General features: G+C 38.9%; 1 protein-coding gene across 5 annotated transcripts in view; it reads left to right on the plus strand.

Annotated features, from left to right (window-relative positions):
* Positions 1-3,849: 3,849 nt before the first annotated feature.
* Tpx2 (TPX2 microtubule nucleation factor) overlaps positions 3,850-16,451 on the plus strand; it is a 54,266-nt gene continuing 41,664 nt past the window's right edge. For 3 of the 5 annotated variants that reach the window (XM_071608824.1, XM_027945306.2, XM_071608826.1), the window contains exons 1-2: positions 3,850-3,948; positions 7,150-7,258. The gene's annotated coding sequence lies outside the window, so the exon portion shown is untranslated. The other 2 variants (XM_071608825.1, XM_027945305.2) reach the window with 2 other exon arrangements.

The raw sequence follows: 16,451 nt of genomic DNA on the forward strand, positions 1-16,451 counted from the left end.
TTTAGAGACAGGGTCTCACTGATTTGCTTAGCACCTTGATTTTGCTGAGGCTGGCTTTGAACTCATGATCCTCCTGCCTCAGCCTCCCAAGCAACTGGGATCATAGGCATGCACCACCACGCCCAGCAGGATTTTGTCTCTTTTCATTGCAGATCCCTGATTTTAGCACAATGACTGGCACTTGGTAGGCACCCAGTAAATGCTGCAGCAACTGTGCCTGTGTGTGGGTGTGGATGAGTCTCTCCTGGAAATCCTAGGTCATAGGGCATATACATTTGATTTTTATTTTTTCAGTAATGGGGACTGAACCCAGAGCCTTTACATGCTAGACAATTTTTCTATTTCAAAGCCATATCCCCAACACAATTTAAAATTTTATTTTGAGACTGATTTTAGCTAAGTTTTCCAGGTTGGTCTTGAACTGGCCATCCTCTTGCCTCAGCCTCCTGAGTAGCCGGGCTTACAAGTGTGTGCCACTGGCCCTGGCTATTTCTGGACACTTAAACTCTTCTACTGATTTTTTTCCCTTTAATTTCTATAGCAATACAATGGTTTAAAAATTTTTTTAATTGTAGAAAATTTCAAGAGGCTGGGGTTTTGGCTCAGCGGTAGAAGTGCTCACCTAGCATGTGCGAGGCCCTGGGTTCGATCCTCAGCACCACATATAAAATAAATAAGTAAAATAAAGGTATTGTGTCAACTATAACTAAAAAATATTTAAAAAAAGAAAATTTCAAACACATACATGGGTATATGAATATACTTTTGTATCATGAACCTATCTCTCAGCTTCAGCAATTATCAACTGTGGCTCATCTTCTTTCATCTAAACTCCCATCTACTTCCTTCTACTGCATTCTACCAATTATCTGAAGCAAATTCTAGAAACATTTCACCTCTACCATTTCTATATATTATGTGCTAGGGATTAAACTCAGGACTTCACACATGATAGGCAAGAACTCTACCACTGAATTACATCTCCAGCTCTGTATAGTATGTCTACAACACAAGGACACTTAAGCAAACCCGAGTGCTGGGGCTATTGCTTAGTAGTAGAGCATCTGCTTAGCATATGTGAGCACTTGGGTTTGATCCACAGTGCCATAAAAAGCAAAAAACTAAGAGCAATTCTATATTTTTATTTATTATTTTTTTAATTTTTATTTTTAAATATTTATTCTTAAGTTTTAGGTGGACACAATATCTTTACATTTAGGAGGATTGAACCCAGTGCCTCCTGCATGCTAGGCAGGCACTCTACCACAACCCCACAACCCCAGCTCCAATTCAGATATTTTTTCCTGTTGAATTTTCCTGTCTAATTTTTGTTGATTGCACCTCCATGGTCCGAATGAAACAAACCATATAAAAATGACTATGTGTATGTATGTATGTATATATATATATATATATATATATATATATATTTTTTTTTTTTTTTTTTTTTTAAACCTTTATTTTATTTATTCATCTTTATGTCATGCTGAGTATTGAACCCAGGGCCCTGCACATGCTAGGCGAGTGCTCCACCACTGAGCCACAACCCCAGCCCCTACTTTTATATATTAATATGGTGAAATCTGGTATGTCAACTCTCTTTGTCAGGATTAAGAATGTTGTTCAGTGATAAAGTGCTTGCCTAGCATGTGCAAGACCCTGGGTTCCATCTCTAGCGCTGTAAATAAATATACAAATAATAAAAATTTTAAAAAATTCCCCCTGTTAAAAGGAAAAGTCCTACACAAATTTAATAGTTTAGTTGAGCAAAGAACCATTCTTTCTTTTGGGTTATTTGGGATTGAACCAAGTGGCACTTAACCACTGAGTTACATTCCCATCCCTTTCTATTTTTTTATTTAGAGACAGGGTCTTGTTAAACTGCTGAGTGTGCCTTTGAACTCTCGATCCTTCTGCCTCAATCTCCTGAGCTGCTGGGATTACGGGCTTGTGGTAATGCCCTGGAAGCGATTCTTGAAAGGGTAGCTGTCAGAACCAGAACAGGTTTTAAAACTCCAGCATGCAACATGATCAGGAAGCATTTATGGACTGAAAACAAAAAAGTGAGGTACAGAGATAGTTTAATTGATTATAGGTCATATTTTGCTTTATTTGAGTCAGTTGGATGCCTGCAAATTATTGAAGCTCTGCTGCTGTCATTGACTGAGACAGCTGTTTGTTCTAAGAGTACAGTGTACTCCTAAGTTCCTTTACCTACTATCTAGGTCCTAGTTCCATATGTAAAGACTTCAGTGCTGAGCCATCCTCAGGCCATATTTAATTTAGTACCCCTATCATTTTTCAACACTCAAATGCCACTTTATTTATTTGGGGGTTGAACCCAGGGGTGCTTTACCACTAAGCTGCACCTCCAGACCTTTTTATAATTGTTATTTTTAAATTTTGAAATTGGGTCTTGCTAAATTGTTGAGGCTGGCCTTGAATTTGCCATCCTCATGTCTAAGCCTCAGGAGTTGCTGGGATTACAGGTGTGTGCTCACATACCCTGCTCAGATGTCACTTCTTGTGCATTTCCTCCTCTATATAAATTTACTTTATAATCATTAAGAAGTTCCAGCTGGGCCTGGTAGACACGCCTATAATTCTAGCGGCTCAGGAGGCTGAAGTAGGAGGATGGTGAGTTCAAAGCTAGCCTCAGCAACAGCGAGGCGCTAAGCAACTCAGTGAGACCCTGTCTGTAAATAAAATACTACAAAATAGGGCTGGAGATGTGGTTCAGTGGTCGTGTGCCACTGAGTTCAAAACGCAGTACCCCCCCAACCCCCCCTCCCCAAAAAAGTTCCATGCCAAAACTTCTTGGGATTTATATTAGAATTGCCTTGAAATTTTAATTTGGAGATTTAACATCTTTAAAATAGTATCTCTCCATCCATTATGTAACTTCATTTAATTTTTATAATTTTTTAAATATTTATTTTTTAGTTATAACTGGACACAACATCTTTATTTTATTTATTTGTTGTTATGTGGTGCTGAAGATCGAACCCAGGGCCTCCAACGTGCTAGACGAGCGCTCTACCACTGAGCTACAAACCCAGCCCCTTCATTTAATTTTTAATGGCTATTCAACCATGTTTTATAGTTTTAATTCAGGTTAATTTGGTAAATTGTAGCTTTTGTTGCTATTATAAATAGGTCTTTTTGTTGTTCTCATTATTTTGTAATTGATGATGTATAAAAAGAACAGACATTCTCCACTCAAATCCCATCTCCATTTATGGCGGTTTTAGATAGATTTACCCAACATTTCTTGGCCTGTGTTTGTTCCTTTACAACACGGGAATAACAAAGCCAAGGATGCATTTGGATAATGAAGACGAATCACCAAATAAACCACGACTTTCAGCCAGTTAAGATCAGGGGTAGGAATGGAGAAACAGGCTGAGAAATGCTTTCATGATGAGGAAGGAAGCTGGGGAAAATTTTATGTTGCATTTAGGAAACTGCCTAATGAAATGAAGTGAATTCCCATAAATATTCAAAACAACGCACAAATACAGCGAATAATTTTAAAAAATAAAATTGGAAAATATTTTCTTCTTGAATACGTTGGGGAAGTCCAGAATGAGTGTCCTTCTGTGATCTTAACAGACTCCCTACTTCTTAGTTGGTACCACCTTTCCTAAGTAGCTAGAGCAGAGCATTCCGGGTTTTGTAGTAGAGGAGTTGTTCCTATGGGCTCACAAGGGCGCTGGAGACTATATTTCCCAGAAGCCTCTCGGGCCGGTTGTTTGCTCATCCCTCCTCCTGACTTCCGGCGTCGCTGCGTTCTCAAGGGCCAATCGAGAGACTGGGATGGCTCGTTCTTGGAGCTCTGATTGGTGCATTCGACCAGGCTGCCTGGGTTCAAATTTTCAACGGTACTGAATGATCCCCGCGGCGGGCTGGCGGCGCTTGATTGTCAGAACCGTGGGGAGGCGAAGCGAGGTGAGCGGTGGGAAGGGAACTGCGAGCTGCTGGGGCGCGGGGGCTTCCCTTCTCCCCGACTTTCGAACGTCTGAGAGGTCGCCCCCCCGCCTTAGCCCTGTGCGCGTCTCTGGGCCGGCCTCTGAGGCGGTTGCGGGGTTGGGGCGCCGCCTAGGCTGGGGCTTCGGGCCATCCTTCTTTTGGTGACAGGGTTTTGTGGTGAAGGCGGCGAAAACCGGGTGAAAACCGGGGAAACCGGGTGGAGAAGAATTTGCGGGAGGCTGTCGGCCAACCACAAAGTTAACGACCACTGTTATTGTTCTTGCGGCGGCAACGGTGGGAAGCGTTTTGCGGACCGAGCCATCCGCGTGCGATTTTTCACTTGACTTTTGCACCAGTGAGTTAGGTGCTATTTTTCACTTTACAGAGACGGAAACCGAGGCCTACGATCTGTATAAGTTTCGGGAAGCGGGTGAAATAGCGGCTCCGCCCTCAAGAAATGAGGTGTTTGGTGAAGGAAAACAAAGGTGGTCGCACGCCACTACATTTCAAGACGATTGGGGTGGGGCTGGGGCTGGGGCTGGGGCTCGGGCTCGGGCTCTGCGGCTGAGCGCTCGCCTAGGACGTTCTAGGACCTGGGTTCGATCCTCGGCACTACATAAAAATGAATAAAGGTGTTGTGTCCAACTGCAACTAAAAAAAAAAAAAAAAAAAAAGATTGTGTAAGATAAAAGGGTGTGCAAACATAATCGAGGGAGAGTGTAATGTCACTTGAATTCGTCTTGTTGGGAACTTAAAGTTATCCATATTTGCTTATCCCTCCTCCTTGGTATCGAGTTACTAGTTTTGCCTTTCTAATTTCCTTTGTTAGAACATTTATAAATGTATAGGGGGAAAGGGAACCGGAACCAGGTTATAATATTGAAGAATTGACGTAACCTTTATTTTCTATTTCTTTCTCTCTCGTTCCTTTGTACTGGGATTCAGCCCAGGGGTGCTTTTTTTCGAGCTTATACCCCCAAACCTTTTTTATTTTTTAATTTTTTTATTTTGAGGCAGGGTCTTTGTGTTACCGAGGTTAGCCTTGAATTAGCGATCCTCCTACCTTAACCTCTGTTTCTTGATATATGGTTTCTTTTTCTGATGTGAAAATTTCTAAGTAGTTTAGTAGCAGAGACTCCCCAAACCATTCCTGCTTAGAAGAGGATTTTTAAGTTCATCTATTGGTGTACTTCCTGGTTCAGGCTTAGCTTGTTTTGACATCCCATGGCCTTTGAATTGAATTTTTCTCACTCATCAGATGTTAAAAATAAATAGAAGTGCTTTTTTTTTTGGGGGGGGGGGTACATTTGCTGCTGCAATAAGAATATTCTTGTGTGTATTGGCCTCAGTGTATTACACAACATGTCATGCCACCCCCAAATTAAATTTGAGTACCTTTGGTTGGTTTGGGTGTCTCAGTATTGTCATTCTTTTTTTTTTTCCCCCCATTTGTAGATGGACACAATACCTTTCTTTTATCTATTTATTTTTATGTGTTGTTGAGGATTGAACCCAGTGCCTCACATACACAAGGCAAGAGCTCTATGACTGAGCCGCAACTCCATCCCTAAGTTGTCATTTTTGGTTCAAATTATTTTTGGCTCCCTGCTACTACTTAGCCAATTAATTGAGGGTGTACTATGTGCTTAGATTGGTGTATTCAAGAGCTTTCTGGTATGCTCGGAGACAAATAGATTTAATTCATATTGCCAAGTGACAACAAGACAAGACAGCATCTGAGTGCTCTACTGTTTGTTATTATAAGTGTTCTGGCAGTTTAGAGGTGAGGGAGATCAGTGAGGCTTAAAACAGGTAAGGGTGGCTTTGTGAAGTAGCTGGGATGCAGATTGGCTCATTGAGAGGGAGTTTGATTAGACAGGGACTAGAGCAGCACTGAGGGACTGGAGCAGTACTGGTGCATAGGAATAACCCACTAAATATCTGTTGAATACAAAGGAAAGATCTGCCTAAATCACTACAAAATTACAGATATGAAAAACTGAATTGTATTCAAATAGGGTTGTTGTTTTGTTTAAACCTTCAAATTAATCACATAAAATGGGATTATTTTGATCACGATTATCCTTAAATGTGTACAGTCCAACCTTCATAAAAGTAATTTATCCTGCAGTTACAGTTAAACTTGTCCAGGAGAAAGTATTATCAGGAAAGTTCTTCATTTAGATACTGAAAGAATTTCAGAGTTCTATGTTGCCTATGTATTTTTTCCTTCAACTTTTTCTGGGCTTCTCTACTCCCTATCTCCCTTCCTACCCACCCCCTCTTTTTTTGACATGCTGGGGAAGAAGAAAGGAATGGAATTTAAATGTCCTTTGAAAAACTTCATTTTCTTTGCCATGGCTGAAGTTAGGAAACAGAATTGACCATAGGGCAATTGAACAGCCCAAGCAGTTCTGTGGAGAAATCTGTATTTAATACAGAGACATACAGATGAGCAGCCCTAAATATTTTGTGAAAAAAGGGATAGATAACTGGGAAGGGATTCTGATATTGTTTGTCAAGGAAAACTTGGTAAAGTAGAAAGAAATTAAAAGATTAATGAAAAAGGTATAAAATTATAAATAGGAAAGGTAGTAAAAGTTTGTTTATATTTTAAGTGAGCCTGATGTTTGAATAGAAGTACACACACTACCACCTTTAGGTGTTAGTGTTCCTAAATGGCAGGCTTTGGAAATATTGCTTTAATGTGAGACTATGGAATACAAAGACACCAGAAGACAGCAAATATACACTAAGAAGTCTAAGGATACTTTTACAGTGATGCAACAACAATCTGTTAAGCAGTTTGGCATGTTAGGAGGTCCATGATCAGAAGCAACCTTTTCTGGTGGGGGGCAGGGTACTGGGTATTTAACTGAGGGGCACTCACATTGAGCTACATTCCCTAGCCCTTTTTATTTATTTATTTTTTATTTTTGAGACAGGGCCTCATTCAGTTGCTTAGGGCCTCTTTAACTTGCTGAGTCTGGCCTTGAACTTGTGATCCCACTTGTCTCAGCCTCCAGAGTCACTGGGATTACTGTGTGTTAAGTTATTGCACCTGTCTCATCCTTTGGTTATGATTCATGTTCTTTTATTTATGGACCCGTACTATTGTTCATTAACCTTTTTTACTACAAAGAATTTGAGTCTTTTTCATCACCTTTCTACTACTTCCAGGTTTTTAACAAGAAATATCTTCCTGACTTCAAGATTTCAGGAAAGAGTATATTGCAACTTTTGAGTTAAACCTGTAGGCAAGTGGATTGACAGACCCATTAAACCACAGGTAAGGTCGTGTTTACAGTGAGTTAACATTAAAAAAGAAGGGAAACATTAATATATAATGTTTAAATAGGTGCCTTTACAAGGTAACATTTTGAAAGGAAACTTATGTCATATGTAAAAACAAAGAAAAATCACCCATTTTCCTACGTCTTAGATAAAATAAAGCTATCATTTTGATAGATTTCATTTTTTTTCCTGTGCCTATATTTTGTTTTAAAAATTAGAAAATAATAAAAAAACTAAAAACCTTTGTTGCTTTTTATTTACATAGTAATTAGGTCATGAATTTTTATTTACCCATGCTAAATTTTTCTGTAATCTAATTTTAATGGTTATATGGTATTCCATTATATGATTCTACTATAGTAATTTACCCACTGAAATTGCTGGTCAAATTATTTTTAATTTTCAGAGACGCCAAAACAAGTGGCTGGAGCTGGGGCTCAGCGGTAGAGCACTCGCCTAGCTAGTGCGAGGCACTGGGTTCAATCCTCAGCACCACATAAAAATAATAAAATAAAGCTATTGTGTCCAATTACAACTAAAAAAACAAACAAACAAAAAAGCCAAAACAAGCCTGGCTCAGTGGCACATGCCTATGATCCCAGTGGCTCAGGAGGCTAAGGCAGGAAGATCGCCAATTCAAAGCCAGCCTCAGCAATGGTGAGTTGCAAAGCAACTCTGTGAGACCCTGTCTCTAAATAAAATACAAAATAGGACTGGGGAAATGACTCACTGTTCGTGCCCCTGAGTTTAATCCCTGGTACCAAAAAGAAATGCCAAAACAAAATTCAACATAAGAATGCTGGGTTTTGTTTTATTTTCAGTACTAGGGATTGAGCCCAGAGTTTTGCCCATTGCTAGGCAAGCACTAAGAATGCTATTTTAAAATTTTATTTAGAGACAGGGTCTCATGAGTTGCTTAGCACTTTGCTTTTACTGAGGTGAACTTGTGATCCTTCTGCCTAAGCCTCCTGAGCCTCTGGGATTATAGGCGCGTACTACAACACCCAACTAAGGATGCTATTTTTAAGACTTTTGCTATACCAAATGTATAATCAAGTTATACTCATGATAACACCAAGTTGCCTTATGAGATTATGTTCATTTACATATCTACTAAAACAGTATATATTGATATAGGCATACATATATATTTTTAAAATAGGTAAGACATTTGCATGGCACAAAAAGCAAAACAATATAAAAATTATAATTGCAAACTATAATTGAAACTATATTATATATATATGTATATAATTGAAAATACATTGAAATTATATTTATGTGATAGCACAGGCCTGTAATCCCAGCTACTCAGGAAGCTGAGGCAGGAGGATAGTAAGTTTGAGGTCAGCCTTAGCAATTGAGTTGAGATCCTAACTCAAAAAATAAATGCAAGGGCTGGGGTATATCTCAGTGGTAAAGTACCCCTGTGCTCAATCCCCAGTACTATAATAGGGGGAAAAAAAATCTAGTCCTATCAGTTTACTTCTCCCTGCTACTCCAGGTTAAACATGTTTGTTAGATTCTTGGATTTTTTTTTTTGGCTTGTGGGTATTTCCTAAACCAGATATCATTTGAAGTATATAAATCTCTACAAGGCTAAGTATAATATTGACATTTGTTGATGCTTGTAACATCCTACAGCCTCCCTCAGTCAACCCTTGTAAACTTTTGAAACTTCTTACTGTTGAATTATTACAATACTTTGGAATGCTACAAAGATTTCCTTTGGTATCTGCAAAGATCAGTGTCATTATTTGACCTAAATGAAACAGCATCATTGATTTTTGTATAGGTCCTACAGCTCAGGAGTGGTTTGAGATTTGTTGAGTTCTATGCATAAATTAATGCAGTACTGAGTTTCTAATCTTTAAAATGGATAATATGAATTTCACAATTTTGAAAGAGAAATGATATAAAAATATATTTGCTTTAGGTTTTTGGACAGTGATGAATTAGAACAAGTGTCCATGTGTCCTGTTCTGACTTCTGAGTGTTTGGACAGTGAGGGATTGTCATTGGATTTTAAATTGACCCAATTTTGGAAGCTTCATAGATCTGTTTCTGTAAACAGATCCGATTTCAACATAGAAGTTAGCAAACATAAATGTGGAAACACAGAGTCCATTAAACTTTCTTCAGACTTAGTTTGTGACTTTGAATAGCAGTTAAAATTGCACGCTGGATTATCTTGTAATTTACTGACTCTTGTTAATTCTTTATGTAAAGGAAAAAAATGTAGGTGTTTTCTCTTGTTAAAATGAATGTAACTCAGCTCTCTTTTGCTTGCAGTAATGTAACAGGATCTCTTATCCCTTGTGAAAGTAGGAGAGGGTGTTCCTGGGGAAATGGCACTGCCTGGATGGGACTATCTTAACTAACTATACTTCTAACGAAGTCTTGGCTTAACTGTGTTTATTCTGTTACATTACCAATTGCTTACCTCATGCTTTTCCCTCTAATAGAAATAGGCGAGACACATCTCACAAACTGGATAGTTTGGGAGCATCTGTCATACCAAAAGTCTTTGTTTTGCTAGGAGCTGCTAGTCCACTATTTCAGCCCTGCTTAGAATGTACCCTCTGCAGCTTTCCCCCACCCCCTCTGGTCCTGCACTTTTTGATTTATAGAGCTTGTCAAGTCTAGTTATTTTTGGTTTGAGAGTGAAGAGAGGCAGGAGGCAATGGGAGGTTAATTTCAGATGAATATGGAAATAGGTTACAATTGCTTCTTCTGCAGTCTTCCTCACGCGTATTTGTCCCTATTTGTTTTTCCTTTCCATTTCTTCTCCCAGAAAAAGTCAAACATTTATTTATTTATTTTCACAGCACTGGGGATTGAATCCAGGAGTATTGTTTCACTGAGCTACCTCCTCAACCTACTCACCTTTTTAAAAATTTTTAAATTTTGAGGCAGGGTCTTGTTAAGTTGCATGAGTTGGCCATGAACTTGAGATCCTTTTGCCTTAGCCTTCTTTATAGCTGGGATTACCTTGGCCATTAACTTGAGATCCTCCTGCCTCAGCCTTGTTTATAGCTGTGTACTACCTTGCTTGGCTCAACATTCATTTTTAATCTGTAGAACTCTGCAGGTCTCTTTGTCCTTTAGGTATCACTTCCATCAGGAAGCCTTCACTGACCCTCCTTCACCTTGTTCTCTGTACTCCCTGAGTGTGCTCTATTTTTGCCCTGTTATTACAAGGATCATCCTGTATCCTGTTTGTCTTTATTTCTCATTTGGCTGTGAGTTCCTTAAAGTCTGTTTTTTGGAAAGAAAAAGTGAGCTGTATGATATGGTGGATTGGCATTTAGTAGGCAGTTTTTAAAACAACTTAACTAGATCATAACATGTGGGATAGGGCTTTTTTCCTCAGGTGAATTGCAGGATTATTCATCATTAATAACTATTTCTCCACTCAGAATATTTCTAGTTTTGCAGGAGTCTTAGCTGTGGCAGATTCAGATAATTTTGAAATATGAAGCTAATTCTCTTCTCTTGCTTGGCAGCTTGGCTTGTTTGGGGGAATGTGGTTGACGCATGTCTCTCTTTTTTTTTTTCAGTGGGACCTGTTGACAGAAATTCAATCTTGATTAAGGGGTGCAGGAAGGCATCCAGTTCCCACCATGCTTTTGGCTCATTTAAATGGTTGTCTTTAGCTCCAGCTAGTTCCATTTTCTGCTAGATCTTAAGGACTTTAATATTTGAAGTTTTTAACCTTCTAATATTTACTATTTATGGGAGAGGTAGTGTGGTGAAACTGGCATGACCCAGCAGTTACTGCTGGTTTTCTTTATGTATTTGTGCTGTTTGTTGTCACTGAAGAGAATCAGGGTTCTTAATTCATGTTTGTTTATTCCTATTTTTCAGGGAGTAGGGATTGTCTTACTCATTGGTTACACAAAACCAAAAGATAGTTTAAACAAAGTGTTGTTGTTTTTTTTGTTTTTGTTTTTTTAGTACTGGGGATTGAAGCCAGGGGCCCTTTACTGCTGAGCTATATATCCCCAATCCTTTTGATTTTTTTTTTTTTTTATTTTATTTTGAGGCAGGGTCTTGATGAATTGCTGACGCTGGCCTTGAACTTGGAATCTTCCGCCTCAGTATTCCTGGTCACTTACATGTGTGTGCAATTGCACCCAGCTAAAAGCAGCTTTTTTTTTTTTAATACTTTTTTTTTTTTTTATATTTATTTTTTTAGTTGTACACAATACCTTTATTTTGTTTATTTGTTTTTACGTGGTGCTGAGGATCGAATCCAGGGCCTCACATGTGCTAGTGAGCGCTCTACTGCTGAGCCACAACTCTAGCCCTAAAAGCAGCTTTTTAAAGAAGAGGTCATGTTAAGAAAATAATATTTTGGTTTTAAAATTTCACCTAACTGAAGATTAAGTATACTTGGGTTTGTACTTCTCGCCCTTTATCCCCCACTAATAAAGTGCAGTCCTAGACCTCAGAGGAGAACCTTTGTGATGCTTGAAAAACCTGCTTAAATGGTTTCCCTCTCTTTTTTGGTATTAGGGATTGAACTCAGGGGCACTCACCTCTGAACCACATCCACATCCCCAGCCCTGTTTTGTATTTTATTTAGAGACAGGGTCTTTGTTTTTTTAAAGAGAGAACTTTTTATATTTATTTTTTAGTTTTCGGTGGACACAACATCTTTGTTTGTATGTGGTGCTGAGGATCGAACCCGGGCCGCACGCATGCCAGGCGAGCGCGCTACCACTTGAGCCACATCCCCAGCCCTAGAGACAGGGTCTTACTGAGTTGTTTAGTGGCTCACTTTCGCTGAGGCTGGCTTCGAATTTTCGATCCTCCTGCGCCACTGGGATTACAGGCGTGTGCCATTGTGCCCAGCTCCATAGTCCCTTTTACTCTACAATGTCTACTCAGAGGTTCTCACCTCTGTGCCATACTGGAGATCAAACTCAAGAGCAAGCTTTATGGGACTGGGGATGTGGCTCAAGTGGTAGCGCGCTTGCCTGGCATGCGTGCGGCCCGGGTTCGATCCTCAGCACCACATACAAACAAAGATGTTGTGTCCACCGAAAACTAAAAAATAAACATTAAAAAATTAAAAAAAAAAGAAAGAGCAAGCTTTATGCCTCTGAGTTATACCTTTATTTCTTTTTATTTTTTATTTTGAGCTAGGACCTTGCTAAGTTGCCTAGCTGATCCTCCTGCCTCAGTTTCCTGAGTAGCTGGAATTATAGGTGAACACCACTGTACCTGGCTAACTTACATCTTATATAGAGCAAAAACTTTATGCAAAAGCATACACTTAGAATAAAGAGAAATTAAAGGATAATGTTTTGTCTGTGGGAAGATTTCAACTCAGAGCTTTCCTAGTATATTTAGAAAAGAATTTGTAGTTTACCAAAGTTTTCCTTATGAAAAATTTGTTGGGGATGTGTAGTTTTTTTATGTAGCAGAATTTATTTGCCTTTGTTTTTGTTTTTTTTGGTACCAGAGATTGAACCCAAAGGTGCTTAACCACTGAGCCATGTTTCTAGACCTTTTTATTTTGAGAGAGGGTTTCACTACGTTGCTGAGGCTGGCTCTGAACTTTGCCATCATCTTGCCTCAGTGTATAACCATGCCCAGCTTGTTTGTTGGTTTTTTGCAGCACTAAATATCAAACCCAGGGCCTTATGCATGCTAGGCAGGGGCTCTACCACTGAGCTACATCCCTAGCCCTTGTTTTTCTCTAATGCTTTAGTGTGATTTGGTTATCTTCTTCTGAAGGGATGATTATAGGAAAACCCTGTGCATGAAAGAGACTCCAGATTTTAGAATTTTTTAGAACTCATTTTTTTTTTTTGGTACTAGAGATTGAACCCCAGTATCTTTTTTTTTTTTTTTTTTTTTTTTGAGATAGGCTTCATTAAATTGCTGAGGGCATTGCTAATTGCTGAGGCTGGCCTTGAATTTGTAATCCTTTTGCATCAGCCTCCCATGTTGGCTGGGATTACAGGTGTGCAGCACCGCACCCAGCTTAAATATCTATTTTTAAATAAATTTGTGAGGCAGTGGATAAGAATAGAACCTTAATGCCTATCGGGGTTCAAACCTTGGCTCTGCTACTTCTTAGTTCTGTGACTGAATAAGTAGTAAATCTCTGGGTCTCAATTTCCTTACCTTTTGTGGTAATGTTCAAAATGGAAGATAATAATAGTACCTACTTTGTAGAATTTTTGTGAGGATTTAGTTAGTTAATAAGTGTAAAACACTGCTAATAGTGTCCAATGCCTTCTGGACTGCAAATGTAGATTTAAGGGTAAACAAATACTACTTTTTTTTAAACTGAAAATGATACGTTTATTTATTGTGGTGCTGGGGATTGAACCCAGGGCCTTGTGCATGGGAGGAAAGCACTCTCCCAATTGAGCTGTATCCCCAGCCCTAAAAATGATGCATTTATTTGATAACAAAACATATTCAAAGAGCATGAATAAGCATATTGAATATTTGACTACATGAATGAAACATATTCAAAGAAACTTTTCATATAGTGAAATTTTTTCCCAAATTCATATATCCCAGCTCCCTTCACAGACCCAACTACCATTAACATTGTCTTCTTCCACATATAAAAGTATTATATGATTATAGATTGCCTTTTTCCTCTTTAAAACAATGGGGACGCACCCTTTTTAAATATTTTTTTAGTTGTAGATGGATACAATATTTTTATGTGATGCTGAGGATCAAACCCAGTGCCTCACATGTATGAGGCAGGCTGAGCTACAACCCCAGCCCTCAGGGCACACTCTTTTTCACTTGTATTTCTCACTTACTTGTTCTTAGAACTATTCTATACATATTGCCACATCTGCAGTTACCTAATATTATAGTTATTTAATACTTCATAATATAGTTGTGTCATAATTTATTCTACCAATCTCCTATTGGTGGGATTTGGCTTTTTTTTTTTTAACTTTTTGAACAATGCTATATTAACTTTCTTATACATGCATAAGTATTTATAAGATAAATTTCTGTATTTGGCAAGACCTATCAAGAAAAAACATGGAAACTGCCCTCTAAAGAAGCTAACTGAATAGCTTCATAATTTTAAAAGAAAAGAGAGAATAAAAGGATGTGAGGGGTTAAACTTGAACATTTTTCCAGGTGTTTTTCAGCAGCATGCTTTGGTGGAATCATGAATTTTAGAAGGCTAAGTGGGATTGCTGCTTGTTACATTCCTGCTTCTTCCCTCCCCCAGCTTTAGTTGTGTTCATTACATTCCTGCCTGGGAAGTGTTCCCAGTGACCTCAATTAGGCATTAAGATCATGGGAATCCAAGATTTTCCCGTGTCTTCCAGCGTGTTCACAAGAACATGAAAACGTCCTTCTTGTAGCAAGGCAGTTTTAACCACTGTAGTCACTGAGAAATTCTTCATTGAGGGTCTTTTGAATAGAATAAGTGCTCAAGAAAAGGAAAGGTATCAGTAGGTCAGATGGCACTGATAATATCTGAGGATAGTATATTTCATAGTATTTGAAATATCGTCTCATTTATTTATTGGAAATAGGTGGGCAGGGTGATAATGACTGGCATGTAAATGTAGAAAATACTAGAGAGGCCTACTTGTTTTTGAAAGTTTGTGTGTGTGTGTGTGTGTGTGTGGTGGCAGTACTGGAGGTTGAATCTAGGGCTACTCTTCTGCTGAGCTACACCCTCAGCCCTTTTTATTTTTTATTTTGAGACAGGATCTCACTAAGTTGACCATGCTACCCTTGAACTTGCAATCCTTCTGCCTCAGCCTCCCAAGTTGCTGGGATTATAGGTGTGCACCACAATGCCTGAACATTTTTTGAATGTATTTTTAAGGAAAGAACCTGTATTTGGCGAAACTGCATCTAGCTTTTACTGTGTATAAAGTACTGTGTTAAGCTACTTAACAAATGGATGAGGTATAAATAAATAAAATCTGTTCCTGTGTTTAAGAACTTCAGTCTATTGGGAGAGACATTTGCATGGTTAACTAATATAAAATTGAATGTTATGTGCAGGGTATTGTGGTGTACACCTGTAATCCCAGTGACTCAGGAGGCTGAGGCAGGAGGACCACAAGTTTGAGGCCAACCTCAGCAATTTAGCCAGACCCTTAGCAATTTAGCAAGACCTTGTCTCAAAATTTAAAAGGGATGAAAATATAGCTCAGTAGTAAAGAACCCTTGGGTTCAATCCCCAGTAGCTAAAGAAGTAAATGTGTTAAAAAAAATTGAGTGGTGTGTATTATATCAGAGATATAAAACAAAGCTTGAATTTTGGAAAGATGTCAGAGATTTGAATTGGTCTTTGGTAAGATTTTTTTTGGTAGATATAAAAGTTAAGGTTGAGGGAAAATAATAAAATAATAAATATATAAAACACCTGGTGCCACAGTCTGGCTGGGCACAAATCACGAGCCACTCAAGCAGGAACAAACTTTATTTCCGAACTCCCGCGAATGCCACCCACGTGGCCTTCTCCCGTGACACACCACACACCACACACCAACCGGAAATCCCTCCTCTGGCACTTCCCCAACCAACTCAACTCTCGAGGAATCCTGCGAGAACTCCAAAGGAGAACTCCAAAGTAGCCGGCGCCTGTGGGGGACAGCAGGGGTCTAATATACAATTGAATACACAGCTTAACATAACCATCATTATCTCAATGGCTCGCTGGCATCACCTCTCAACCACTCCATTCTGGCAAAAATGCCATGCCATTCCGACCCTGCTGTGGCTCTCAGCAACTATACAACTATAATCCTAGTGACTTGGGAGGCTGAGGCAGGAAGATTGTAAGTTCAAGGCCAGACTCAGCAATTTAGTGAGACCTCAGCAACCAAAATAGAAATAAAAAGGGTTAGGGAATATAGCTCAGTGGCAGAGTGCCCCTGGATTCAATCCTTAATAAAAACAAAACCAAAAAAAAAAGAGTGTGTTCAAATTACTAAAGCAAAAACCAGAACAACTAATTTTTAGGTTGATTTGACAAAGTAATGCATATTGTCCAGATGATTTTCTGAATTGCAAAATTCAATAGTAAAACCAAAGTAGTTGTTGGGGAATCAGTGCCTTAGTTTAATGTGCAATCAAATTTTTTTTTTTTTTTTTTTTTTTTTGGCGGTGGGGGGTAACAGGGATTGAACTCTGGGGCACTCAAACACTGAGCCACATCCCCAGCCCTATTT

This window comes from Marmota flaviventris, chromosome 2, assembly GCF_047511675.1.
Source record: "Marmota flaviventris isolate mMarFla1 chromosome 2, mMarFla1.hap1, whole genome shotgun sequence".
In the NCBI taxonomy this organism is placed as follows: domain Eukaryota; kingdom Metazoa; phylum Chordata; class Mammalia; order Rodentia; family Sciuridae; genus Marmota; species Marmota flaviventris.